The sequence below is a fragment of the Chiloscyllium punctatum genome, chromosome 39, assembly GCF_047496795.1.
Source record: "Chiloscyllium punctatum isolate Juve2018m chromosome 39, sChiPun1.3, whole genome shotgun sequence".
NCBI classification, from domain to species: Eukaryota; Metazoa; Chordata; class Chondrichthyes; order Orectolobiformes; family Hemiscylliidae; genus Chiloscyllium; species Chiloscyllium punctatum.
This window is the reverse complement of record NC_092777.1, coordinates 36,463,848-36,491,243: the sequence shown is the minus strand read 5'-3', so window position 1 is coordinate 36,491,243 and position 27,396 is coordinate 36,463,848. Positions and strand designations below refer to the sequence as shown.

At 40.4% G+C, this 27,396-nt stretch overlaps 1 protein-coding gene across 9 annotated transcripts in view; it reads right to left on the bottom strand.

Moving 5' to 3' along the window:
• tnrc6c1 (trinucleotide repeat containing adaptor 6C1) overlaps nucleotides 1-27,396 on the bottom strand; it is a 716,497-nt gene that overhangs the window by 159,141 nt on the left and 529,960 nt on the right. The gene's annotated exons all lie outside the window — the stretch shown is intronic.

The following is a 27,396-nucleotide window of genomic DNA, read 5'->3' as shown; positions in this document are numbered from 1 at the left end:
AAAATAATAAGTCACACATTTCCAGGAAATTTCAACAGTACATGTCTGGGTCAACACTGTTGCAATTTAATTCTCCTAATTGATGCTCAAAATTAACTAGAATGATGCATCAAATTTGAAGTTTTTTTCTGAAAAAACACTGGGTAAAAAATTTTGTTTTAGTCTAATATCTTCATCAGTTTAAAACTGGGGGCCACACGTAAAATAAGCATTAACAAATCGAAGTCATAATTAAGCAGAAATCTCTCTGTTCAGAACATGGAAGTCACAAAATAAGGCAGGTGAGATAAATAGCACAATTGCAAAGTGGAAAATGGAAAAGTACACAGGAGAGAAGTAGAAGTATACAGTATGTTGGTTACAAGGGATGAAGTACGTCAAGTGATTGGAGACTCCTGGGGAGTATAAACATCTGTTTGTATGTGCTAAATTTGAGGCAATTAGATGAAATGAGTCCAGCTTTTTATTAATTTTCATTTTCTACATCAACTGGTATCTTTGAGTCACTTGCTCCATATTACAAAATAATATTTCATGCACCAAATATCTTCAGTTCAATTTTAAACATTTTACTATTAATTCTAAACAGCTATTTTATTGAAATAATGTACGATCAGCTACAGATACGAATAAAATCATCCATTCACAAGTTACAGTGGACATCAACCATCTTCTGTTTACAAGTTTATAACCAGACCAGCAATTCAAAAAGACAACAGTTATTTTCTATGTCTGTACAAAAACTTGTACTGCCTTTCAGTTTGGGTGCTGCTTGGGACTATGGAATTCCCAAAAGGACTGTAAAATCTATATTTGGAGAGTTATACAACACAAACTACTGCTTGACCTCCCCCACCCACTTCTGCACAGGAAATTAGTAAAGAGAAACATCAATCACTACTGACAGGACTCTTTGTGCCCCAAATCCAAACACCAAAGATGACATAAATAATCTCATGCTCACACTTGAGATGGAGGAGAGGATGTGGATGAGAAAATGGCAGGTGAGCAAGAGCACTAAGCAGATCCCTGTTAAGCTAACAGAGAAGGTTATCAATGATATTAGGGTTGATCTTGTCTATATGAAACTCCAAGATGTGTTTGATAAACTGCCACTTAACAGGCTTACCAGCAAAGTTAAAGCCCATTGCATAAAAGAGACACAGTGGGAACATGGATTCAAATTTGGCAAGTGATAGGAAAGAGAGCAATGGTGATTTTTTTTGTGTGTGTGTTGGATTGAAGTATACAGCAGGATTCCAGAGGGGGTCAGAATAAATACCGCAGCTGTTCTTGATGAGCATGTTTATCAAGCATGACTCAATTTTACAAGGCACAATTTCAAAATTTGCAAATTACACAAAACTTGAAAGAACTGTGAAGTGTGAGAATGACAATGGCAGAATCCAAGAGGATAATCAATAGGCCGGCGGAGCTCTGGTGCCCACAAAAGATGGCAGAAGCATAAACAATTATTTCAAAATTTATGGGCACTTGAAGAAAATAAACTTGCAGGGCTCTTGGGCAATTGGGGGGAGGGAAAGTGTTTTGAGGTATGTTAGCATGAAGAGAGCTGAATGGCCTTTTTCTGTGTCATAAATCATTTTGGTTCCAAGTCACACTGCTTCCAGTGCAGGCATATTTAGACCAAAAAAAAATCCAGATGATATATCGATACATTCCTCTTGCAAATATGAAGCATTAATTTAAGTTGAGCTAAAAAAAATGTAAAGAAATCTTGACTTCCATGAATTACACATGGATTTTTACAATGACCTAAAATGGGAGTGTACAGTGTATTACATAATTTTTCCATAAAATATGCAGAAATATAAAACTACCTATGTATAACATCTTCAGAAACTGTGTGAGTATTTCTACATATGAATATAATTTCTTAAGTACAAAATCCAGAAATCTATTTGACCAATTTGATGCAATTATTAATAGCAACATACTTTGCATCTTGAGAGCTGCAATTTTCAAGAATCAATGTCATGTTTGAATACAACATACTGACACAAGGGGAGTTAGTGTTACCATTTTGGAGAATATTTTGTGGTAACTATTTAAATTGAGATATATATGCACCATTGGTTAGATACAGGATAATTGAAAACTAAAATGTACAGTTTATTTGGATTATTACTGAATCAACGTACTATATGCCACAGGTTACACAATAAATCAATTGAATTTAATAAACTAAATATGGGTCAAATGATTCAGCTCCTGTATATTCCATCAACTCCTCCCCCATCCCAACAGCTCTCAAGGATCTTGTAACCGCTGAACAATTACAGGGAGCTGGACTCAAGAAACATCTCATGGGTTCCCATTCCCACTCCACCGCCTGTCTTTGATCACAAACCAAGTTTGAATGATTTATCTAAGGAGTGTGACTGGCTCCTGGAACAAAAGAAAAAGTGCCCAGGAAATGTTCCCCTCCTTGTTGTTGTGCTATGTCTGCAGCATGGAGTCCTGCTCCTGAATTTGGACTTAAATTTGAGTCAAAAAAGAGTGTGTGGCTGTGCTTTCCCAGCACGTCAGGCAACATCTGAGGAGGAGATTCGGCCTTTCACGCAGAAGCTCTTCTCAAGTATGTTATGAACCTGAACAACATTGACAAATTTGTCAAAGAATTAAAGATATACTGGTATGTCGCTAATATATCTCACTTGTTTTCAGATATAATTGCACAATTAAAATGATTAACTTTTTAATGATATTAACTTTTGGATGTATAGTGAACAAAGTGCAATAAATCAATAGAACTTAGTATCGGTCTGAACGAATGAATGAATGAAATCAATCAAAATGTGCTGTAGTAAACCAAGTGCAGTAAGTAGAGTTTTGAATGAATGAAAGAATAAATACAGACGCAGTATAATAAACAAAGAGCGATGAGTTTACCAGTTATGAATGAATGAATGAATGCATGCAATTTCTCTTAAGTGGGTAATGGGAACATGCAGTTTCCTTGGTAAGAGGTTTATAATAAGATATAGTAGGATAGACTTATATACAAGATATATGGAAAATACAAAAGATGTTTTGAACAAAAATAAGGGATCTTCTGATATATGAGATCGACCAATACATGAGTATATCTGGCACATACTGCAGTACAGCTGCACAACAGCAACCTTGGAGACTTTACTGGAATATAAAGCAGTGCAGCCAAATACTCCTTTTTGAGTGGTGCAGAACAAACTAGTTTCATTTATCCACAATATATTAAAGATACTGATATTGCTGTGGACATTTCACGTTTTCACTGTGGAAAAAGCATTTTGATCACAAAATAAATAACCATGAACATAAAGATGATTTTCTGATTGGTAGTTAGTTAAAAATATTATGCCTGTTTGGAATGTTATCAAATCTGGAAGAAAGAAAAACCCTACATATTTCAGGTTGTGAACTGAACACTACCCAATGCATTCTTAATAGTCAGAACTGTAAATTTTAAAATTAAACTCGATGGTTACTTCCCATGGAGTTGTGTGTCTGGGAAAGAGTGAGAACAAGAAAGGATATCAGACAGAAGTCCTTCAGATAGTAAATTAGGAAAACAGTTGCTCAAATGAATATTATGTAACAATTATTGTAGGAGGGAAAAATATGAAGAATGAGAGAAAAGACAACAGAAATAGATATTTTCAAATGAACAAAATAGACTTCGATGACCAAATCTTTAACTCCCCAAATGTACAATTAAATAAATGAGGTTTTGGGTGTCAGAGAGTAGACACAGCTTAAAAGTAAAATATTTACAAGGCAAAGCTCAGACAGAGTACAATACATTCTCAGCACGCCTTTACAGAAAATAATTTAGTCAGATCAGTCCTATTGCTTCTTTTAACGGAGAAGTATTTGAAGTAGCACAGTCTATGGTCACCTACCCAAGCTTTTGTGCAAAAACAATATTTAGGGACCTCAAAACATGTACATGGTTACCTGCTTAAGTTTTAATGCTAAAATTAAATACCCACCAGAGGGCTCATTCTGATGATAAGTAAAAAAAACCCATCAAACCCAGTGAGGCATTGGCTTACAGCATTTCCTTTTACAGAGCCTTCAAAGATTAATCCTGCCCTTGCAATTCTTTTCTACAGTGATATATCTACTCCTCCAGAAAGTGAACAAGCTGATTGGTCATAACCATCTTGAAGCTCTGTGGATCAGCTTGGTTCAACAGTTGAGTTACAAATGTTATGATCCTAGCTAATAATACCAGAATGAAATCTGGTTTCATCGATCATTTTAAAAATTTTAGTTATCACTAACACAATCATAAAAAGACCACACAGTTTCTTTAACAACATACTTCACAAAAGATGAAAACAAAAAAAACAAGCTAAAACATAGAATGATCTTGAAACACAGTGAATCAAAGTGTTCACCCTACTGCCCAAAACCATCATTTTACAAAGATTCAAATCCAGAGGAATTACCCTTCTATATCAAATCTTTAAGTCTGAATCAATGGATTCTCCCCAGTTTGTCCTGTGAACCTCCGGTTTCTGTCACTATTTTAGCTGCAGTAAGGGCCAGATAATTGTACTCGAGGTGGTTTTTAAGAAAAGCCAGGAGGAAAGAACAAATACTCTGAGGATCATTTTCCTATCCTCTCAAAATACCAGGTGATTGAAATCTGCAAACAATGTACCATTATTTAAAAAAACGGATGTGATAAATAGGCCAAACAGGCTGGTCCATCTGACCTCAGTAACAGGCAAATTATTAGAATTAATATCGAGCAGTAAGACTGACTGTTAATTGGAAAGGAACAAATTAATCTGCATCATTTTAAGGGAAAATATTATCTTACTAACTTACTTGAACTTTTTTTGAAATAATAAGGAGAATCGATGAGAGTCGTACAGAGGATATTGTCAATACAGATTTCAGTAAGGCACCTGACAAGGTCACTCATTGCAGACTGGTCAGAAAAATTCAAGTCTTGAGACAGAAGGGAGTGGGACAAGTTGGATCCAAACCTTGGCTCACTGACAGGAAATAAAGTATAATGGTTGATGACGGTTTTACAAATGAAAAGGAGATGTCAGTTATATCCACAGGACTTAGCTTTGAGTTACCTAGACTAGAAACATTAGCTGGCCCTCTCTCCATGGGTGCTGCCTGACCTGCTGTGATTTCCAGCCTTTTCTGTTTTCAGTGCAGAATCCAGCATCTGCAGTAATTTACTCCTGCTTAGTTTTGGTACCCTTGCTGTTTGAGGTTTGTATTTAGACTGAATTTGGGAGGTGTGAGTGGGAAGTTGGTAACTAACAAAAATTGGCTCAGTGATTGATAATGAAGAGGATACCAGTCAACTACAGGAAGATATCAATAGTTTGATTCATTGGACAGAAAAGTGAAAAACAAATTTAACCTGGAGAAGTGCAAGGTTATGCATTTGAGGAGGATAAATAAATCAGGGGAATACAAAATAAATAGGAAAGTATTATGAAGGGTAGAGGAAGTGAGATGGTAGAGAAACTGGACTCCATGGCCACATGATTCTGATGGTTGCCTTCCCTCACTGGACAAGATATTGAATATAAGAAAAAGATATAAATTCCAAAACTATGAAAGATATTAATTGAGCCACAACTGGAATCTTGTTGATAGTTCTGGTTGTTCAATGGAACAGAATTGCTACAGGAAGAGTCCACAGGACACTTAAGAACGCTGCCAGAAAACCATAGGCATGAGGAAACAAAAACAGAAATCATTAGAAATTGCTCAGTAGATTTGTCAGCATATATAGGGAGAAAGCAGAGTTTATGTCCCAGATCCAGTGACTCTTCTTCAGGGATGAGGAAAGACTAGATAGGTTTGAATCATTTTCCATAGAACAGGAGGCCAAGGGGGTAAACTTAATTAAGGTGTACAAAATAATGAAGCAGGGCTGAAAATGTGTTGCTGGAAAAGTGCAGTAGGTCAGGCAGCATCCAAGGAGGAGAATCAACATTTCAGGCATGACCCCTTCTTGCAGACAAGTGATCTATTGCAGTACGTGTCAGGGAATAGGTAACTGTGAACCCCGAAACTTAAATTTAAAAATTGCTTGCAGTTTAGTTTATGATAAGTAGAATAAATATTTGAAGATCATTCGCTTGCCTTCAGTTCAGAAAATGAAGGAGTTATTTGGTTTAAGTCCAGATATTGAAATTTGTTATGACTCTTCAGAGACAACCTGATGAGGGTTAGAAGCAGGCATAGTTTCATTCCTAGAAAAAGGTTACTCAAAGCAAATTAAAGAAAAAAGTTGCCTCAGTGGACAAGTCTATGTTATGCAAATCAACATTGTTTGGTTAGAAATCTGCAGGTAAGTTTAAAAACTGCAGTTTTAAAAAGAAGGGCTCATGCCCGAAACGTCGATTCTCCTGTTCCTTGGATGCTGCCTGACCTGCTGCGCTTTTCCAGCAACACATTTTCAGTTCTGATCTCCAGCATCTGCAGTCCTCACTTTCTCCTAAAAGTAATGAAGCATACAATGAACAGCAGAAACAGGTCTACCAGTAGCAGACACATCAATTACAGGGGCTGGGGGGGGGGGGGCGCATATTTCAGCAGAAGGATGAGGGGACAGGAGGAAAAATTTACCTTTTGCTGGAATTCGCTGCTCAGTTTGGTGGTTGACTCAAACTTTCAACTATCTAAAAGGAACCTGGATCTGAAGTGAAGCACTGTAACCTGCAAGACTATGGACCAGGTTCTAGAAAGAGGAATTAGAACGGGCGACGAGTTTATCCAGCCAGAGCAGACCCAATGGGCTGAATGGCCATTTTATGCAGTAACATTTCTATTGTATTTCAAATCGAGAGATTAAAGCTTCAGTTTTTAAACTTACCTGCAGATTTCTAACCAAACAAACAATGTTGATCTGGAAGCTGCATAACCTAGACTTGTCCACGGAGGCAACTTTTGCTTTAATTTGTTTGAAGCAACCTTTTTCTAAGAATGAAACTATGCCTGCTTCTAACCCTCATCAGGTCTCCTCTGAAGAGTCATAACAAATTTCAATATCTGGACTTCTTAAACCAAATAACTCCTTCATTTTCTGAGCTGAAGGCAAGAGAATGATCTTCAAATATTTATTCTACTTATCATAAACCAAACTGCAAACAATTTTTAAATTAAGTCTAGGGGTTCACAGTTACCTATTCCCTGACACGTACTGGATTAGATCATTTGTCTGGAAGGAGTGGCTGACTCAGTTTTTCCTAATAAAAACATTAAATTATTAAAAAAAACTGTGTGCCACAAATTTAAATTCCAAATTCTTAAAATTATATATAGTAACTGAAAAAACCCACCTTCCATCGCGAAGTTATTGATCCATAAAGGCCACAATGTGCTTCAAGCATCTGACATATCATTTTGAAACTATCACAACCCCAGCAGCTCTCTTAGACCTCACTTAACCCAATGAGGATGAAAACTATCCAATGCATACCTCATGAATAATATGCATTTAATCCTGACTTAAATGAACACAGCTATTAGCAGCTCCACACAAATGGCACTGTTAAGTACACAACTGGACTCTGATATGCAAGTGCATTTGCACAAACCTCCTCGCCTTAGCAAGAAATACCTTATACCCCAGGAACTTTCGGCTTAAATCGCTTGAAGTACAGAAGCCCAGTGGCATCCTCAGTGAGCCCAAATTTTTCAAATTTCTGTTTTCATACATTATATAATGGTCACCTGCTTTCTCCATTACAGTGGACCTACATTAGTGCTTATACTGGATTAGTGGTGCTGGAAGAGCACAGCAGTTCAGGCAGCATCCAACGAGCAGCAAAAATCGACGTTTCGGGCAAAAGCCCTTCATCAGGAATAAAGGCAGTGAGCCTGAACTTCCCAGACTTATTTCTACGGTCATCCTATTTAAAGGCTTAAATATTTGCTCTGACCAACTGTTAAGAACTAAGCAGTAAGGAGGACTTTGCACACAGGAGATGGGCTGCGCAGAGCTCTGTGAAAGCCATTGTTGGTTCTGTGCCTATGAACCAAATATTCCAATTCAACTCCATCTGAGACCCTGACCCCATTTTAGGAAACCCTGACCCACACAGAATAACTTCCATACTAATACTGCACACTGTATAGGGTGTAGGGTGTAGGTTTGCTCGCTGAGCTGTAGGTTTGATATCCAGACATTTCATTACCTGGCTAGGTAACACCATCAGTGGTGACCTCCAAGTGAAGCAAAGCTGTTGTCTCCTGCTTTCTATTTATATGTTTGTCCTGGATGGGGTTCCTGGGTTTGTGGTGATGTAATTTCCTGTTTGTTTTCTGAGGGGTTGATAGATGGTATCTAGATTTGTGTGTTTGTTTATGGCGTTGTGGTTGGAGTGCCAGGCCTCTAGGAATTCTCTGGCATGTCTTTGCTTAGCCTGTCCCAGGATAGATGTGTTGTCCCAGCTGAAATGGTGGTTTTTTTCATCCGTGTGTAGAGCTACGAGGGAGAGAGGGTCGTGTCTTTTTGTGGCTAGCTGGTGTTCGTGTATCCTGGTGGCTAACCTTCTTCCTGTTTGTCCTACGTAGCGTTTGTGGCAGTCCTTGCATGGAATTTTGTAGCCGACGTTGGTTTTGTCCATGGGTTGTACAGAGTCTTTTAAGTTTGTTAGTTTTTGTTTGAGTGTGTTGGTGGGCTTGTGTGCTACGAGGATTCTGAAGGGTCTCAGTAGTCTAGCTGTCATTTCCGAAACTTCTTTGATGTACAGTAAGGTGGTTAGGGCTTCTGGCTGTGTTTGGTCTGCTTGTCGTGGTTTGTTCGAGGAGTCTGCGGACTGTATATTTTTGCGTATCCGTCCTTCTTGAATACGTTGTATAGGTGGTTCTCCTCTGTTTTTCGAAGTTCGTCTGTGCTGCAGTGTGTGGTGAGCGCATCCAGGACAAACATAAATAGAAAGCAGGAGACACAGCTTCGCTTCACTTGGAGATTGGCTCTGATGGTGTTACCTAGCCAGGTAATGAAACGTCTGGATATCAAACCTACAGCTCAGCGAGCAACCCTAAACCTCAACCTGAGCTACAAACCTTGCATTGCACACTGTGTTTAGTTATACTGTTAAATCACTGTTATAGTGACTTAACAGTGCTTCAACTCGAGAAAAAGTATTCAGGTAAGAAGCATATATATTGATCAAAACCCTGACACTCAATGCAAAAGACATTTGTGGAGGATCGAGGGCAACATGAATCAGCTCATCAGAACTTCAAACTTTTCAGGTAAGGGGATCCAAGATGGCGGCGATCTGAGTCGATCTGCCTTGAGGTCTACACCCCAGCCTAGCAGTTTTAATCCCCCACCCTACCTTTAACATCAATTTTCTCTGAATAAACAGTTGTGAAACCACTTAAATCCAATTGCAGTGGAGCCTTGATTAGCTGTGCAAGACAGGCAGGGAATTCAGGTGGCCAGAAACAAGCGACAATCCAGGAGTGTCAGTGGTCCAAGTGTCTCTCAATTAGCCGGCAATTAATGCCATAGTGCCAGTCAGCCTATAGCTGATTGAGTACCGGTTATCGAACATCTCTCAATTATCCAGCTATACATATAATAATGCCGTTTAACTGATAACACAATGCTGGGTTGCCTGGTGCCATCCCTGCAGGGCCTTGGGATCTTGTTCAGATGATCCAGGATTCGGATGGTTGATGTTTGGATAGTCGAGGTTCTACTGTAAATCTTTTTTGAACGAGCGAGGATGACGAAAGGAAAGCATACAGCCAAGCCCTAACACACGAGACACTCGCTGAAGGCATCAGGCGTGCCCACAGCTGCGACTGTAGATGCAGCCACAGCTCCCTCAGCAGCTGAGAAAGAGGTACCTGCACAGCAGAACGTTGCTGAAGAACTTGTGGTGATCCACGAGATGATCAAGCACTTGACGGAAGACCATTTTACTCAGTGGCAGCCGATTTTGGTCATGCAACAAAAGCATGAAAAGGAGTTGGAAGGGTTCAGGAAGCAAGTTCAAGAGGTCGAGCAGCTGACCACAGCATCAGAGACCAAGGTTGAGTCCTCGGCAGGGGATCTAAGCCCCAGAGAAACAGATCTGGGCCTTGACTGAACAGGTCGATGATCTGAAAAATCGAGGTAGGAGGAAAAATATCCATGTCGTTGGGCCGCTGGAGAGAGTGGAAGGTGGGCAGCTGATAAGTTTTTTTTTGGAAGACTGGCTGCCACAGTTTCTTGGCTAGGATGGAGGTGGACAGGGTGAAGGTTGACTGAGCTCACCAGGTTGTGGTGTGTAGATCCGGTCTGGATCGGCACCCCTGCCTGGTCCTGGTATGATTTCAAAGCTACAGCAACAAGCAGAGTGTTCTAGAAGGATGGGGAAAGATCCACAGGCCTTGATTTATCAGGGAACCAAACTACAGTTTTTCCAGGACTTTCTGCGGTGCTATCCGTAAAAGGAAATAGTTTGAAGAGGTCAAGAGAAAGTTAAGGGACCTTGGTATTCAATATTTGATGAGATACCCAACGATGCTTCATACTACTCACGAGAAGACAGTGAGGTTATTTGACTTCTCGAAACAATTTTCTTGGACACTTTAAAATAATTCTGATGGATTTATACCCTGGAGAATAATGGTTTTTTTTTTCCTTTTACTACGTTTCTTATAATGTTACCTTTTCTTAAAGCTGCTGTTGGTGTGTTTTTTTTCCCTCCGATTAGGATTGGTGTTGGTATAAAGTCGGGGGTGCACTGGGTGCTCATTATTTTGTCTATTTCCTTCTATTGTTTGAGTCTGGGGTGCAAGTTGAACTGGAAAGAGGAGTGAAGATGTGCTTGGGACATGTAAGCGACCTCTATGGGCAGGGGGTAGAGACCCCCATTAAGTGCCTTTTGTGTTTTGTAGTTAGTTTAGTGTTTTGGCTTTCGTAAATAGATTTGACTATTTTGAATATGCCCAGCATGCGATATGTCGAATTCTTCCTCTCGGCAGGTCAAAGACGGTTGTAAAGGATCATGGATAGCAGTGTTCTTAAATGGCACACCTGGAATATCAGAAGGATCTATTCACCAGTTAAAAAGAAACAGTGTCGTCAAGCCTTAACAAGGAGAAAATGGATGTTGCCCTGTTACAGGAGACTCAACTTAATGACAAGGAACATTGATATTAATTGTTGTTACAGAAGGACGGGTTTGATCGGGTGTTTTTCCCATCTTTTAACACTAACAGCGGGCAGGGGAATTGGCCATAGTCGTTCAGAGTAATCTTCCATTTAATATAATAGATTGTGTTAAAGATTAATATGGTCAGTTTGTTATCCGCAAGGCCCTAATACATGGCAAGGAATATGGTATTTTGAATATCTATTGTCCTCTGGCCCAACCCCTTAAATCTTTGACTGACACATGATCTAAGCTGATGATCTTTGCATCATGTCATATTATTCTTGGGGTGGGGGCTTTAATTGCCTTATAGCTCCTGTGTTGGACGCAATGTCCGAAGGCCTCCCAAAGCTTTCTCCACAATCTAAACAGTTGGGTGATCTGTGTGGGGAACTGGGGTTCGTAGATGTTCTGAGACATCTCCACAGCAGGGACTTTACATTCTTTTCCAATCCTCATAAATACCATACGAGGATTGATTTTTCCTAACTCTTGCGGCTCTTCTAGATTCGGTGGTATCTTGTTCAATTGGGAATATTGCCATCTTTGATCATGCAGCAGCAGATTGCGAATGCCTCCCGCCATTCTTGAGAAATGCTAATATCTCTCTTACCCTCAAGAGAGAGAAGGCCCCAGAGGATTGTTTCTCTCATAGACCTATCTTGCGCTTAAATTCTGATTAGAAAACTTTGTCGAAGACAATGGCATTGAGGTTGGAAGGGTGTTGCCCTATAACTGTAAAAGAAGGTCAGATGGGCTTTATAAAGGGTCACAGATCCTCTAATGTTAGGAGGTTGCTTAACATGATTCAAGTGTCAGCAACGATCAGTTCAAGGATTGCTGGTCTCTTTGGATGCTGAGAAGGCATTTAAATCGGGTTGAATAGCTGTCTCTCTTTTATACTCTGGAGCAGTTTGGCCTGGGTGAAGAGTTTACTAGATGAGTAAAGGTCCTTTACGGTGATCCTCTGGCAGCAGTTCTCACCAATGGTAGAAGGTCTGACAATTTTAACATTGATAGGGGCAGTCGGCAAATCTGTCCCCTTTCACCTGAGCTTTTCACATTGCTCACTGGACCGATGGCAGAGGCCATTCGTGGGGACCCTAATATAGCTGCCCCAAAAGGCGGTGGTGAAGGTGTATTAGATGACAGTATATGTGGATGATGTTCTTATTTTTCTTTCAAACCCAGCAGTCTTGGTGCCCTGTTTGGTTCTTTCTCAGGTTACAAAATCAATTTTTCAGAGGCTATGCCTATGGGGGTGGGGGCACGTTAGGGGAACACCTGATGAAGAACGTGGGTTCCACTTTAAGTGGGCACAGGTAGGTTTGCTTTACTTGGGCCTCTGTTTCCCAGTTATTAAGGCTAATTTTGTTCATTTGTTTGACAGGATTAATCAAGACCGTCAAAGATGGGGGCCCCTTTCCAATATCATGGTGGGATCAAGTCATTCTTATCAAAACGAAAGTTCTTCTTCGCTTGTTCTCATGGAATACAAGAAGAACTAGCCGTTTGGATACAGAACTGGCCCAAAGGTAGAAGACAGAGGGTGGTGGTGGTGGAGGGTTGTTTTTCAGACTGGAGACCTGTGACCAGTGGAGTGCCACAAGGATCAGTGCTGGGCCCTCTACTTTTTGTCATTTACGTAAATTATTTGGATGCAAGCATAAGAGGTACAGTAAGTTTGCAGATGACACCAAAATTGGAGGTACAGTGGACAGCGAAGAGGGTTACCTCAGATTACACCAGGATCTTGATCAGATGGGCCAATGGGCTGAGAAGTGGCAAATGGAGTTTAATTCAGATAAATGCGAGGTACTACATTTTGGGAAATCAAATATTAGCAGGATTTATATATTTAATGGTAAGGTCCTAGGGAGTGTTGCTGAACAAAGAGACCTTGGAGTACAGGTTCAAAGCTCCTTGAAAGTGGAGTCGCAGGTAGATAGGATGGTGAAGGCGGCATTTGGTATACTTTCCTTTATTGGTCAGAGTATTGAGTACAGGAGTTGGGAGGTCATGTTGCGGCTGTACAGGGCATTGGTTAGGCCACTGTTGGAATATTGCGTGCAATTCTGGTCTCCTTCCTATTGGAAAGATGTTGTGAAACTTGAAAGGGTTCAGAAAAGATTTACAAGGATGTTGCCAGGGTTGGAGGATTTGAGCTACAGGGAGAGGCTGAACAAACTAGGGCTGTTTTCCCTGGAGCAGAGGCTGAGGGGGTGACCTTATTGAGGTTTACAAAATTATGAGGGGCATGGATAGACTAAATACGCAAAGTCTTTTCCCTGGGATCGGGGGGTCCAGAACTAGAGGGCATAGGTTTAGGGTGAGGGGGAAAAGATATAAAAGAGACCTAAGGGGCAACTTTTTCACGCAGAGGGTGGTACGTGTATGGAAGGTGGTAGAGGCTGGTACAATTGAAACATTTAAGAGGCATTTGGATGGGTATATGAATAGAAATGGTTTGGATGGATATGGGCTGGGAGCTGGCAGGTGGGACTAGATTGGGTTGGGATATCTGGTCGGCATGGACAGGTTGGACTGAAGGGTCTGTTTCCATGCTGTACATCTCTATGACTCTATTGTACCCTTTTCGGATGCTCCCTTTACTCTTTCCTCGGCAAACATTTTGGAAATTGAATGGCTGGTTTAGTTCTTTCATTTGGTGCTACAAGCAATCCCTTATTAAGCTCGTGAAACTGCAATGGCCCCAGGGAATGGCAGGGGGCGGGGAAAGAGTGGATCTCCCAGAAATTAGAAGGTACCAACTGAGCTTCTTCCTACCTTTTGTAAGTGACTGGGCCTGTGGGGACTCTATGTCAACATGGTTGACATTGACATCTCCCAGAAGAAGTGTCCTCTTATCAACCTGTTGTTTATAGACAAAATGAAAACAGTTGCGGAACATAGTCACAATTAGATTATGGCAAAGCATGGTCAAAGCATGGAGGGCGATGTGACAGATGGAGGGTAATATGTCTAAAAAAAAACACTTGCTTCCTTGCATAGTTGGCATGCTGGGTTTCTGGCCAGGGACAATAGATCCTGGGTTTAAACTTTGGGCAGATAGGGGAGTCTCTTGTTTGGGTGATCTGTTTGTGTGTGAAAGATTGATGTCATTTGATCAAATAACTCTGAAATAAAGATTGTCGATTCGGGACCCCTTCCATTTCTTTCAGATTAGAGATTTTATCTGAAAGAAGATAAACTTGACTGAGTGTTATAGATCTGATATGGAAAAGAGGGTGCTTCAGGCTAAGGGTACTCTTTCAGTGAGTACTCTCTAGCATTTGTTAGGGGGAGGGTCCTTGGGTGACATCGAGTGTCTACATGGGGTCTGGGAGAGAGTGTTAGGAGTTGAGACCGCTTTAGAAAGGTGAGAAGGACATTTGTGATAATGAGAGGAAGATTTTGATCTGTAACAGGACCCATGGTATGCAGTTAAAGATTCATAGGGCTCAATCTGGCCCCAGATCATCTTGCAAAATTTAAGCAGGGAGCATCTTCAGTGTACCCCAAATGTAAAATAAATACATGTATCCTCACTCATCGTCTGTGGTCCCGCCATAGGCTCCAAGCGCATTGGAGCACTGTGGCAGGAGTAATAGAGAGGGTCTTTGGGGACCAAAGTCAATCGAGGAGAGTCTCTTTGCTCCTGGGTTTGCTAAATTTACCTCCCTTAGATGTACTTGGAAAAAGGTTTTTTAACATTTTTCCTCTCACAAAAAGTGACAACGTTCTGATGTGCTGGGTATCTGAGAATTCCTCCAGGTTTGTCAGGGTGACATAAGTTAATTATGGCATACATCCCTTTAGAATTTCTTACAAATATGGTGCACCAGAAAACTGACAACTTTTGCAAGACACGGGAGCCCTTTTTGCATTATTTGGAAGCAGTATGTCCGCCATTTTGATTAGAGCTTTTGTCTCGGCATGACTGTTTGGTCTGATAAACCTAATGCCATGAGAGGAAAATTTCAAACAAATCTGGGTTTAATAATTGATGGTCTCAAAGGTTGAGAGCTATGGTCTTATTGCGTTAAGCAGCATTATTTATTTATTGATGTGTAACAAGTATAGTTTTGATTTCTGTTGTAGAGTAGTATAATAGTTGGTTTATTGCTTATTTGATATTATGATGCTATATTTTCATACTTTTGGACCTTTCTGATTTTGTTAAAAAAAACTTTCAATAAAAATATATTTTTAAAAACTTCTCAGGCAATTACAACATTTGTGTACAGCCTATAAGGACTTTTGAATGGACCTAAAACACAACACCAGTTGCTGTTATCATCAGAAGACGTACTCTGTAGAATCATGCAAAACTGAAAAGGCCTTTAGGGAGTTTACACCACCACACCTACACTAATCCTACTTTTCAGCACTTGGCCCATAGTCTTCAAAGTTATGACATTTCTTGTGCTCATCCAAGTACTTTTTAAAAGGGATGTGAAGTTATCACCTCTACTACCCTCATTGGCAAGGCGTTCCAGACTCCATCCTCTGGATGAAAATAGTTTTTCTCACCTCCCCTACAAACCTCTTGCCTTTAACCTTAAAATCGTGTCTCTTGGTGCTGACCCTTCAACTTCAGGGAACAGCTAATTTATATTTTCCATATCCATGCCCCTCAATCTCATTCAACTCTATCAGCCTTCACTGCTTTAAAGTGAAGAACCCAGCCTTACTCCACCGCTGTTCACTTTATTATTTCTCTTCCCACAGAGCTGTTAGATCTGTTGAGTACTTGAATATCTTTGGTTCTTTTTACCCATTTGCTCTCAGATGGGAATAAAAAAAACTACTCAAAAGATAAGAGAGTTCTGTTGGTGTAAATCATACATACCTACCTTGAATAATATCAAAGTGTTTAATTTATCAGTTATCTCTGTCGTTTCTGGGAACTTCCTGTGGCAAAACTTGCCATTTAAATTACAATTGTGACTGTACTTCAAACACACTTGATTGGACATTTCAATTTGCACAACCAGAGACTGTGAAAGAGGCAAGATAAATCAAAGTTCCTCCTTTCTTTGAAAAAAGGAACAGTCCTCGGCACAGCATCAGCATCCCAGATTCCACTGATGAGCAAAGTTGGCATGTCAACTGTGCCCTGAAATACTAGATATCTTAATCTACCTATTGTAAAGGTGTAAATACATGGACCATTATAATTAAAGTGTAGATGGAGAAAGCCATGTAAAAGGTACAAGACCCCACTTAGGTATTGGGCATGTAAGTTGAAAGCAAAGTGGTTGATGTTAAATTCAAAGTTTTGACGTTTTACTCAATGTGTGCTCCACAATTCCCTTATGCATTAATATTTAGTTGTTTTATTTCATTTTACCAATCGTTTAAAAGTACAAGGAGGCAGTAGGCTGATAATGGTGATGACAAAAGTCATGAAATTAAAATTGAGAAATATAGACATTTCTAAAATTTGATTACTTATATGGTTATCAAACAGGGAATATTAAGATTCAGAACGGAGTCATAACTGTAACTGCACAAAAAGCGCTGTATGAGATGGTATTAAAAAGTTGAAATAAAGCAAGGATCCATGAAAAATGGACAGAAGGAGAGAAGAACAAAAAAAATTTGAGCTTAAACTATAAATTAAAAGTAACAAGGAGCAAGAGATTGTGAGCTATTCCTGTTTGTTATCAGTAAGACACCCATACATTTAACAGAAGATCAGTGATGTCAAATCACTCATTTGGTCAATAGTAAATTTTAGTTAGAATACTAACTTCATTTCTCCAACCATTTTACCAATGTGAACCAGGTATATACTTGATGGAAATCAAGAGGCAATATTGCACTTCCACAAGTACTTATATTTCACAAAATTGTAACAGTTTAATGACTTGTTCTATTACTGTTGTACTGAATAGTAATTTATTCTAAATATGTGGGCAGATAGAATCAGCTGATAAGGCAATAAGAGCAAGAGAAATAACTCATGCCCCAAGTGAAAAGTGTTGGGTGTGGAAGGAGAATGTAGAATAATAAAAAGAATGACAAATTAACTAACAGTGAAGGTTCACTTCAACCAACGCATTCTGTATCAGAAGGAAAGAAAGATAGACTAGACACAAGATATGTCCCACTACTGAATTTGAGTCAAGGGCCAATCTAAATTGGAGCAAGATCATTAGTTTTAAAGTGGCAGACATCTCTGTCTCAGGCTTGCTGCAGTGTTCCAACAAAACTCAGCACAAGTTGGAAGAACACCTCATTTTTCCACTTAGGGATCCTGCAGCCCTCCAAACCCAATATAGAATTCAATAATTTTCGGGGCTGAACTCTCCCACTTCTTAGCCACCAAATCCATACACCAGGTCTTGTTATCACAGTTTGTCATTACACACAACCTGCTGTTAGCCATTAACACAGTCTCCATTAACAGCTATTCACTCTCCGACCAGATCATGATTGACTCCTTTGTCTGTCCAACTCTTGTTCTTCTCTCTTTGGGGTCTATCCCCACCTATCGTTTACTCCTTACCCCCAACCTATCTTCTGCACATAAACCAACATTTTCCTAGTTACCATCAGTTATGAGGAAGGGTCACCAGATCTAAAATGTTAACTTTGATTTTTTTTCACAGATGCTACCAAACCTGCTGAGCTTTTCCAGCAACTTCTGGTTTTGTCTGATGTACAGCATCCGCAATTCTTTCAATTTTTATTTAGACAACAAATTAATAGTCTTAAGTTGCTGCATTTTTGAATAATTGGATGTTGGTGCTAAAAAAAACATACAAGGTACCAGATGAGTACATAAATTTTCAACTACAAATAGATAATTATTTAGTCAAATATTGAACACTGCAGATATTGGAAATCTGACATAAAAATAAAATATTCTAAATAATTAGTAGGCCAGGTAGTCTCGGTGGAGAGAAAAACAGAACAAACTTTCTCAATAGAAGATCAGGACACCAATCACAAGTGTTCAATGGTATGGCAAACGAAAAATTGGGGTCACATTCAAAGATGTACTGTAAAACTACTTTCTTACCCAGTTTGAACAAACAAGATTAGAAGCTATCTGTACCTAATCTTGAAAATTGAGCATGTAAAATAAATAAGGCAAGCAGGGAGCACTCGGGTGAATTTTTAATCAACAAACTTGAAATTTAATCAGGAGGACCCTTGGAACATAAAAGGGACTTTAACAGAGAACAAAAGTAAAGTCTGCACATCCACCAGATGTCTGAAAAGTGCTTCAAAGCCAATGAAGAACTTTTGAAATGCAGTCAGTCATTTTTGCAATGTAGGGAATGTAGTAGCCAGTTTGCGTACAGCAAATTCCCACAAACAATGTCACAATGGCTAGATATTTTCATCATGGAAGGGGTAAACATTGACCAGGGCACAGGAGAATGCACCATTTTGAAGAAGAATATTGGAGTTATAGGTTTATTTACATCTACCCAAATGCGCAGATAGGTCATTAGTTTAAAGTTTCATTTAAATAAGGTTAAGCAGGAAAATGCATGGCTCCAAGTTTCATGTGGGAGAAGTGGGTTTGAATTCATGGGAAATTGGCACTAATACTGGGGAAGGAGGGATGGTCTTCATGTGAACCATGCTACCAGCGTCCTACAAATTGCATAACTAGGGCTGTAAACTAAGTGGGGGGGGGGGGTCGTCCCATTATAGGGGAAAATTAGAAAGCCCAAATTAAAAAAGGTGCTGCTAAGAATGCAGACCTCTGGAAAAGGTTATTAAAGCCTTCAGCAAAGACCCAAAAATAGAACAGAGTGCACGGAAAGAGTCAGCAATCAAACTTCAAGCACACTGGACAAACAAATGACCATAGAAAAGAGAGACAGTTAATACAGGATTGAAGGTGGGGTTATATCTCAATGCACGCAGTATAAGGAATAAAGTAAATAAGCTGTGCCATAGATTGAAAAATTGGCAGTTATGATGTAGTGGGCATCAAGGAAACATGGTTGCAAGGGGATCAGGACTGGGAGCTGAATATTCAAGGATATATAACCTATGAAAAAGATAGGCAGAGGGGCTTGGGTTGCCTTATTAGTAAGGAATGTAATTAAAATCAATAGTAAGAAATGAGGTAGGGTCAGATGGTGTAGAATCGAGGAACCACAAAAAGGTAAAAAAAACAATAGTTGGAATTATGCACAGGACTTCAAATAGTAGTCAGAAGCTGGGGCTCAAGACACACCAAGAGATAGAAAAGTTATGTAGAAAAGGCAAAAAGTTACAATGATCATGCGGGATTTTAAAGTAAAGGAGGACTGGGAAAATCAGGTTGGTAATGGTTCACAAGAAAAGGAACTTGTGGACTATCTAAAGATGGCTTTTTGGAGCAGCTTGTGGTGGAGCCCACTAGGGAACAGACAATACTGGATTTAGTGTTGTGTAATGAGGCAGACTTGATAAGGGGGCTTAAGATAAAGGAAACCTTAGGAGACAGTGATCATATGATTGAATACTCTGCAATTTGAGAGAGAGAAAATAGAATCAGCTGACTAAAAGGCAACTACAGAGTCATGAGGGAGGAGCTGGGTAGAACTACTGGGAGACGAGCTTAGCAGAAAAGACTGTGGAACAGCAATGACAGGAGTTTCAGGGAGTAATTCAGGAGACACAGAGAATTATCCAGAGGAAAAAGCAGCATGGTACAGGGAGGATGAGGCAACCATGGCATAAAAACTAGAGAGAGCATATAATGTGGTGAAGGACAGTGGGAAACTTGAGGATTAGGAAATTTACAAGGACCAACAGAAAAAGAAATAAGGAGGGAGAAGATTAAATATGAGCATAAGCTAGCCAGTAATATAATGGAAGACTAAGAGTTTCTTTAGATATAAAGGGCAAAAGTGGACATTTGGCTGCTGAAAATTATGCTGGAGAGATAGTAGTGAGGAACAAGGAAATGGCTGAGGAACTTCGTGTCAGTCTTCAAAGTGGAAGATATGAGTAATGTCCCAAAACTTTAAGAGTTAGGGGCAGAGCTGAGTATGGTGGACATCAACAAGTACTAGAAAAACTCAATGGCCTAAGGATGGATAAATACATGGATCAGATGGACTAAGGGAGGTGGCTGAAGAGATCGTGGAGGCATTAGTAATGATCTGTCAGGAATTGCTGGAATCACGGAAGATCCCTAGATGACTGGAAAATCGCTAACATGACACCCCTGTTTAAAAAGGGATTAAAGGCAAAAGACTGAAAATTACAGACCCATTTACTTAACCTTGGTTGTGGGCAAGTTCCTGGAATCTATCGTGAAGAATGAGATTTCGGAATACGTGGAAGTGTATGCTAAATTAGGGCAAAGTCAACGTGGTTTCATCAAGGTGTTGTCACACCTGACAAATCTGCTAGAATTCTCCAAGGAATTAACAAGCAGGTTAGACCAAGGAGAGCCAATGGATGTTATCTACCTGGACATCAAGGCAGCCTTTGATAGAAGGCTACTGAGTAAGAGAAGAGCCAATGGTGTTGAGGCAAGGTGATAGCATGAATACAAGCTTGGCTGTCTGGCAGGAAGTAGAGAGTGGAGATAAAAGGGTCCTTCTCAGGATGGCAGCCAGTGACAAGTGGTGGTCTGCAAGACTCAGGGTTGGGACCACAACTTTTCACTTTATACATTAGTGATTTACATGAATAAACGGAGGGCATTCTGGCTAAGTTTGCAGATGATACAAAGATAGGTAGAGGGATAGGTTGAGGAGGCAGGAAGGTTGCAGAAGGATTTGGAAAGGTTAGGAGAATGGGCAAAGAAGTGGCAGATGGAGTACAATGTGGGAAAGTGTGAGGAAGAATAGAGGTGTGGACTATTTTCTCAATGGAGAGAAAAATTTAGAAGTCTGAAGTGCAAAAAGACTTGGGAATTCCAGTCCAGGATTCTCTCAATGTAAACTTACAGGTTGAGTCAGTAGTTAGGAAAGCAAATGCAATGATGGCACTTATTTTGAAAGGACTTGAATATAAAAGCAGAGATGTACTTCTGAGGCTCTACAAGACTCTGGTCAAACCATATAGTGTGCACAGCTTTGGGCCCCATGTCTCAGGAAGGATGTACTGGCCCTGCAGCATGTTCAGAAAAGGTTCAAGAGAATGGTCCCAGGAATGAAAAGCTTAACATACGAGGAACATTTGAAGATTCTGAGTTTATACGTGATGGAGTTTAGAAGGATGAAGGGGATCCAATTGAAACATGCAGAATACTGAATGGCCTCAACTGAGAAGATGTTTTCATTGGTAGGAGAGACTAGGGCCTGAGGGCATAGCCTTAAAAAGGAGAGATCAACGTTTCGACCTGTGGAGGTCAGGTCATTGAGTACTCTGTATTTAAGACTAAGATAGAGAGGTTCTTGAGTATGAGGGGATTAAGGGTTACAGGGAGAAAGTGAGAAAATGGAGTTCAGAAACTTATCAGCCATGATTGAAAGGCAGGGCAGACTTGATGGGTTGAATGACCTAATTTCTGCTCCTATGTCCTATGGTCTTAAAAGGTGGCATCTCTGATAGTGTAGAGTTGCACTGGTTTTTGTGCTCAAGTTCTGAAATGGATCTGGTTAATATATTTGGTTTCAAACAATTTAATTTCAATTTACCATAATTAAAAACAAAAGGTAACGTTTGCCATTATGAAATTTTCAGGGGGTGTACTTATTGCCATGCAATCACAAGTATATGCAACATTACTGCTAGCAATGCAACTGCTCATTTCAGTAACAGTGATACCCAAAACTATTACAAATTGCTCCCTGATTGATCAATGAGCAAATATAAATTGCAATGCAGTATTGTCATTAATAATCTACAACCAATGATAAAAACAAAGAAACACTTGCATTCATTTGCCCCACCCCACTTGAGTGCTGTGATCAACTTTCTGATCATGGCAGCGAGCAGGGGACTGTCTGGAGTAGTTACTGCAGTGCCTAGAGGATGGCAAACGGGGCAGCAATTTATAACATCAGACAAGGTACCAAGCAGGGCAGTGACCGCAATGCTAAAAAGGAGACTAGAGTACTAAAGGGCTGAGTGGGTTTGGATTTCCACTTCTGGACACACATTGATGATGTCAACAGCACAGACTTTCTATTCTAGTGTACCAATAGGAGACATACTGTAAAAGAAATCCATGAAAGTGCAGATAAGAAACAAATTTGACAAACTTAAGAATCCGCAAGAGAAACTGCAATTACGTTTCATTCCAACAAAGTCCAAACAGCAAAAATGGAAATGGACTCTAACCCTTAGCATTCGCCTGTACCTATGTTTTTGTCGCAATTTATCATTTACTTACCTATGCTACTTAACTATGTGATCTGCCTGTATTGCTCGCAAGACAAAGCTTTTCACTGTGCCTCTGTACACATGACAATGAATTCTGTTGAATTGAATTGAATTTAAAGTGATTAAGCAAGGATGAAAATGCAGTAAAGAGAATTGATAAATAAAGTTAGGTAAATTAAGAGTGGCCCATATGCTTTAGTAATGTAATGCTGCCAACAATATTTTAGCATTTTGTTGGTGGAGCACCTAACAGTGTACAAGGACAACACATTGTTTTCTGAACCTTTGGAAATGAACATTCAATATTTTAGAAGCGCAAGGATCAGGGTCAACTCAATATGCCTAAGAAATGCTGTCAAGTCAATGTAAAGGCATTTCAATATCCTCATAAATATTTAATCACCAGTGCAAAATCACACTGACTCACTGCATAGGTTAATTAGCAACTCAAAGCTGTGCACATTAATTTGAACAGTACACTGGTTAATAAAACAGCCCAGAGGTTTTGTTTTTGGAAAAGCAGGCAGGGAACCAAGACAACATGATGATTAGCCATTACCTCTGGAATGAGTCTGGAAGTCTGTTCTGCTGGTTCCAGGAGTCCTATGCGAACTGATTTTAGCCTAGATTAATGAACTTCCCATTCGGTATAAAATATACCGATCAAGCAGACAGCTCTTCAATACAGTGGGAAACACGAGTTTATGGAGCTTCCTCCTCCAGCAGAGTTATTTTAGTCATTCACCACCATTCATGACTGAATGCACACAACTTAGATGTGATCCATTGGCTGTGGAATTGCTTAGATCTGCCTACGCTTACTGGCAAGTCCCCCTGTGCTCTTCGTTAAGCCAATATTGATGGTAATGGTAGAGAGGGATATGCCGAGCCATGAGGTCACAGATTGTATAGCTGTAAAATTCTGCTGCTGCTAATGGCTCACAGCACCTCATGGATGCCCAATCGAGTTGCTAGATCTGTTTGAAGTCATTCCTATTTAGCACTTTTGCTGTAAATGGTCAGTCTTCCCATCATGGGAGAATATATCTGCAGCATGCAAATTTGGTGAGGACGACGTTGAGGTCAAATATACTTTTCCCCCCTTGTTGGTCCCCCCCACCACCTACTGTAGACCCAGTCTACCAGCAATGTCCTTTAGGACTCAACCAACTTAATCAGTGGTGATGCTGCTGACCTACTCTTGGCGGACACTGAAATCCCTCAGAGTACATTTGACACCCTTGCCATCCTCAACGCTTCCTCCAAGTAGAGAATTCAACGTACAGGAGTATTGATTCACAAGCTGAGTGGAGTGTGTGGTAATCAGCAGGACTTTTCCATGCCCATGTCTGATGTCATAGTGGTGCCAGAATATCTGGGTAAGTAAGGTAGAATTAGAGGCGTAGGAGTATATAAGGCTGTTGCTTGACAGGTCTATGTCACGGCTCTCCCTGGTAGCTCCTATTTAGGGAGCAACAGGATCAAACCCAGCTCACAAATATCCTCTTCCAAGGTCTTCGATGAAAACATCTGGCAAATTCAAAGACAGTACAAGCTGAACCTGTTGCAAACTAATGCCTTATCAACTACTTTAATCATAGGAGGAAAGTTGTGACAGTCTAAAATAAATAAGATAATAGCAATGTTGCTTCCTAACAGAAACTAACTTTGTCCAAGTTAGACCTTGAGGCATGCAGGAATTATGAGAATCAACAAGATATCTATTAACTTTACATGCTGACAAGAGTGATGAGAAGAAACAATTATTTCAAATGGTTCAGTTGAAAGTTACTCAGAATCACATAGATGCAATCAAAAGGATGAGAAGTTTTTACATTTATATCACACAACGAACACCTCTGAAATACCCTCATGGAACCTATCCCAACAGTCACTGCATCAGAGGTCAGATTAGTTTTCCTTTGTGTGACTCCAAGGAAAACAATGGGACAAAAAGAGTACTAGGTTGTGCACTCTGGACTTGCGCAGATCAACTGGCAAAAAAGTCTTCTCAGACATCTTCAACCTCTCCCTGCAGGAGGCCACTGTCCCTGCACGTTTCAAGAGGGCCAACATCATCTGTCCCTCCGTGACTACCTGGTCAGGTCCACGCTACCGCCCTCCAAACAAACCACCCTCCCATCCTGGCACCCTCCCCTGCCACTGCACAAATTGCAAAACCTGCGCCCACACCTCCTCCCTCACCTCCATCCAAGGCCCCCAAAGGAGCCTTCCACATCCATCAAAATTTCACTTGCACATTTTCCAATGTCATTTACTGTATCTGTTGCTCCCAATGCAGTCTCCTCTACATTGGGGAGACTGAACGTCTCCTCGCAGAGCGCTTCAGGGAACATCTCCGGGACACCCGCACCAATCAACCCCACCACTTCAACTCCCCTCCCACTCTGCCAAGGACATGCAGGTCCTGGGCCTCCTCCACCGCCGCTCCCTCACCACCTGACACCTGGAGGAAGAAAGCCTTATCTTCCACCTCAGAACACTTCAATCCCAGGGTATCAATGTGGACTTCACCAGTTTCCTCATTTCCCCTCCCCAATCTTACCCCAGTTCCAATCTTCCAGCTCAGCACTGCCCTCACGACCTGTCCTACCTGCCAATCTCCCTTCCCACCTATCCGCTCCACCTTCGCTCTAACCTATCACCTCTACCCCCAGTCAGCTATTGTACTCTTTGCTACCTTCTCCCCAGCTTCCACCGCCGCCCCCCCCCCCCCCCACATCTCTCCATTCTAGAGGCTTCCTGTCTCTATTCCTGATGAAGGGCTTTTGCCCGAAACGTCGATTTTCCTGCTCCTCGGATGCTGCCTGACCTGCTGTGCTTTTCCAGCACCACTGATCTAAACTCTGGTTTCCAGCATCTCAGTCCTCACTTTTGCCTAATACCATTTATAAGTTCGCTGATGACATCGCCATAGTCAGTCGAATCTCAAGATGGCAACAAAACAGACTACAGACAGGCTGTGGAAGACCTGCAAAAAATGGTGCACTGAGAACAACCTCTCTCTTAATGCCAGCAAAACCAAGGAATTCATTATTGACTTTCAGCAGTACGGTGCTTATGCCCCCTACACATGAACAGGATAGCGGTGAAACGAGTGGAGTGTCAAGCTCCTGGGAGTGGTCATCCCCACAAAAAGCTTTCTTGGACTCATGTGGATGCACTGGCTACAAAGGCCCAACAACATCTCTTCTCCCTCAGGCAGCTGAGGAAATGTGGCATGATGGCAAATACCCTTGCCAACTTTTATAGGTGCGCCATGGAGAGCATTCTGTCTGGATGCATCACTACCTGGTATGGCAACATTGGACACAGTACAGAGAGTGGTGAGCTCGGCCTGGAAAATAACAAAGGCCAACCTCCCATCTACAGAATCCATTTACCAGGCCCACTGTCGAGGAAAGCCTGCCAGAGTTGTCAAAGATCCATCCCACCCTGGCAATGTTTTTCTACAACCTCTACCATCGAAGGGAAGGTAGAGAAGCCAGTTTTGAAACAGTTTCTACCCTACTGTTAGAATACTGAATGGACTCAAACTCTTAACATTCGCCTGTACCTCTGTTTTTGCCACTATTTACCTATTATTTACTTATCTATGCTACTTAACTCTGATCTGTCTGAATTGCTCACAAGACAGCTTTTCACTGTGCCTCGGTACATGTGACAATAAATTCAATTCAACTCAATGGTATACCCACAAATTGATGATGACTGGGTTGAATAGTTGCAACTTATTCTATGGTCCTCATCTAACATAGAATCTGAAAAGCAGCAAAAACGAAATGGTTGAAAACTGAGTAGTGTTGTTTACAATTCCAATTGATATTACATGGACAAAGTAAAATATCTGTTTTCTTGATAGCTTACTAAGAAACATTTGAGGAATTCAGACATACTTACCTGAGATTGACCATCTGTTTTATTGGTCAGAAAATATGCAATACATATCAAATTTCTAATGTGCTTCATGGTAGGCATGCTTTCAACTGGAGCAAAGACTCAAAATTATTGTCTTATGAAATTTTGCATTGACATAATTCCTTAAATGTAGATAAATGGCCAAAGTACATCATAAAAAGACAATTGTTAAAACAGAGTCAAGAAAGAGGAGGGGAGAATAAAAATCTTGGTCAAAAAAAAAGAGCTTCTAAACTAATTTTAAGAATAGACAAAAGTAGTAAGGTTTTACATTGTTAACAGCCATCTACTGTCCCAATGTAGCCAATGATGGGTTGAAGGAAATGGGGAATGCACAAGAGCTCGAGCAAAGACAAAAATGTAGAAGTACTGAAGTGGGCCAAAGTGGGATGTAGAGACACAGCCACCAAAGTATGAGAACTTACAACTTAAGGCACTTTGTTGACTAGGAATCAAGCACTGAGTGAGAAAAACTTGGTTTGAGGAGAGAACTGTGTCAGTACCTGACTTATAGATTGCTGCCCTAGTAATCGGGAGCCGTACTATCCAGAAAGCATTCATTCAGTGAGTAATGCACTAAGACCGACACACCGACCAGACCGACTGACTATCAATTAGATCAATAAACTCTATACGGGATTCAGAATTGTTGTCCTGAGTCTGAACTAACAGGAACTAATGATTCAGAATCAGTTTGTCTCATGCTACAGAAACTAGAGAAATAAAGATGACTAATCCCAAACTGCATACATCTCATATCTAACAATACTAAAGGAGGTTGACAAGGATATAGCTAAAGTGCCAAATCATAATTCCCAGTAAAAGCATTGGGAATTAAACCAAGGGAATGGAAGATGATAAATTTAAACACTTACTCAAAAAAGTCAAGAAATTATAGACACTAGAAGTTTGTCAAAAACTGATTCTGATCTGAATTATAAAGTAGAATAAAATTATTTAACTATTGGAAAGATATGAGGATTATCAAGTTGTCAGGTTTGACCATTTAAGGTTC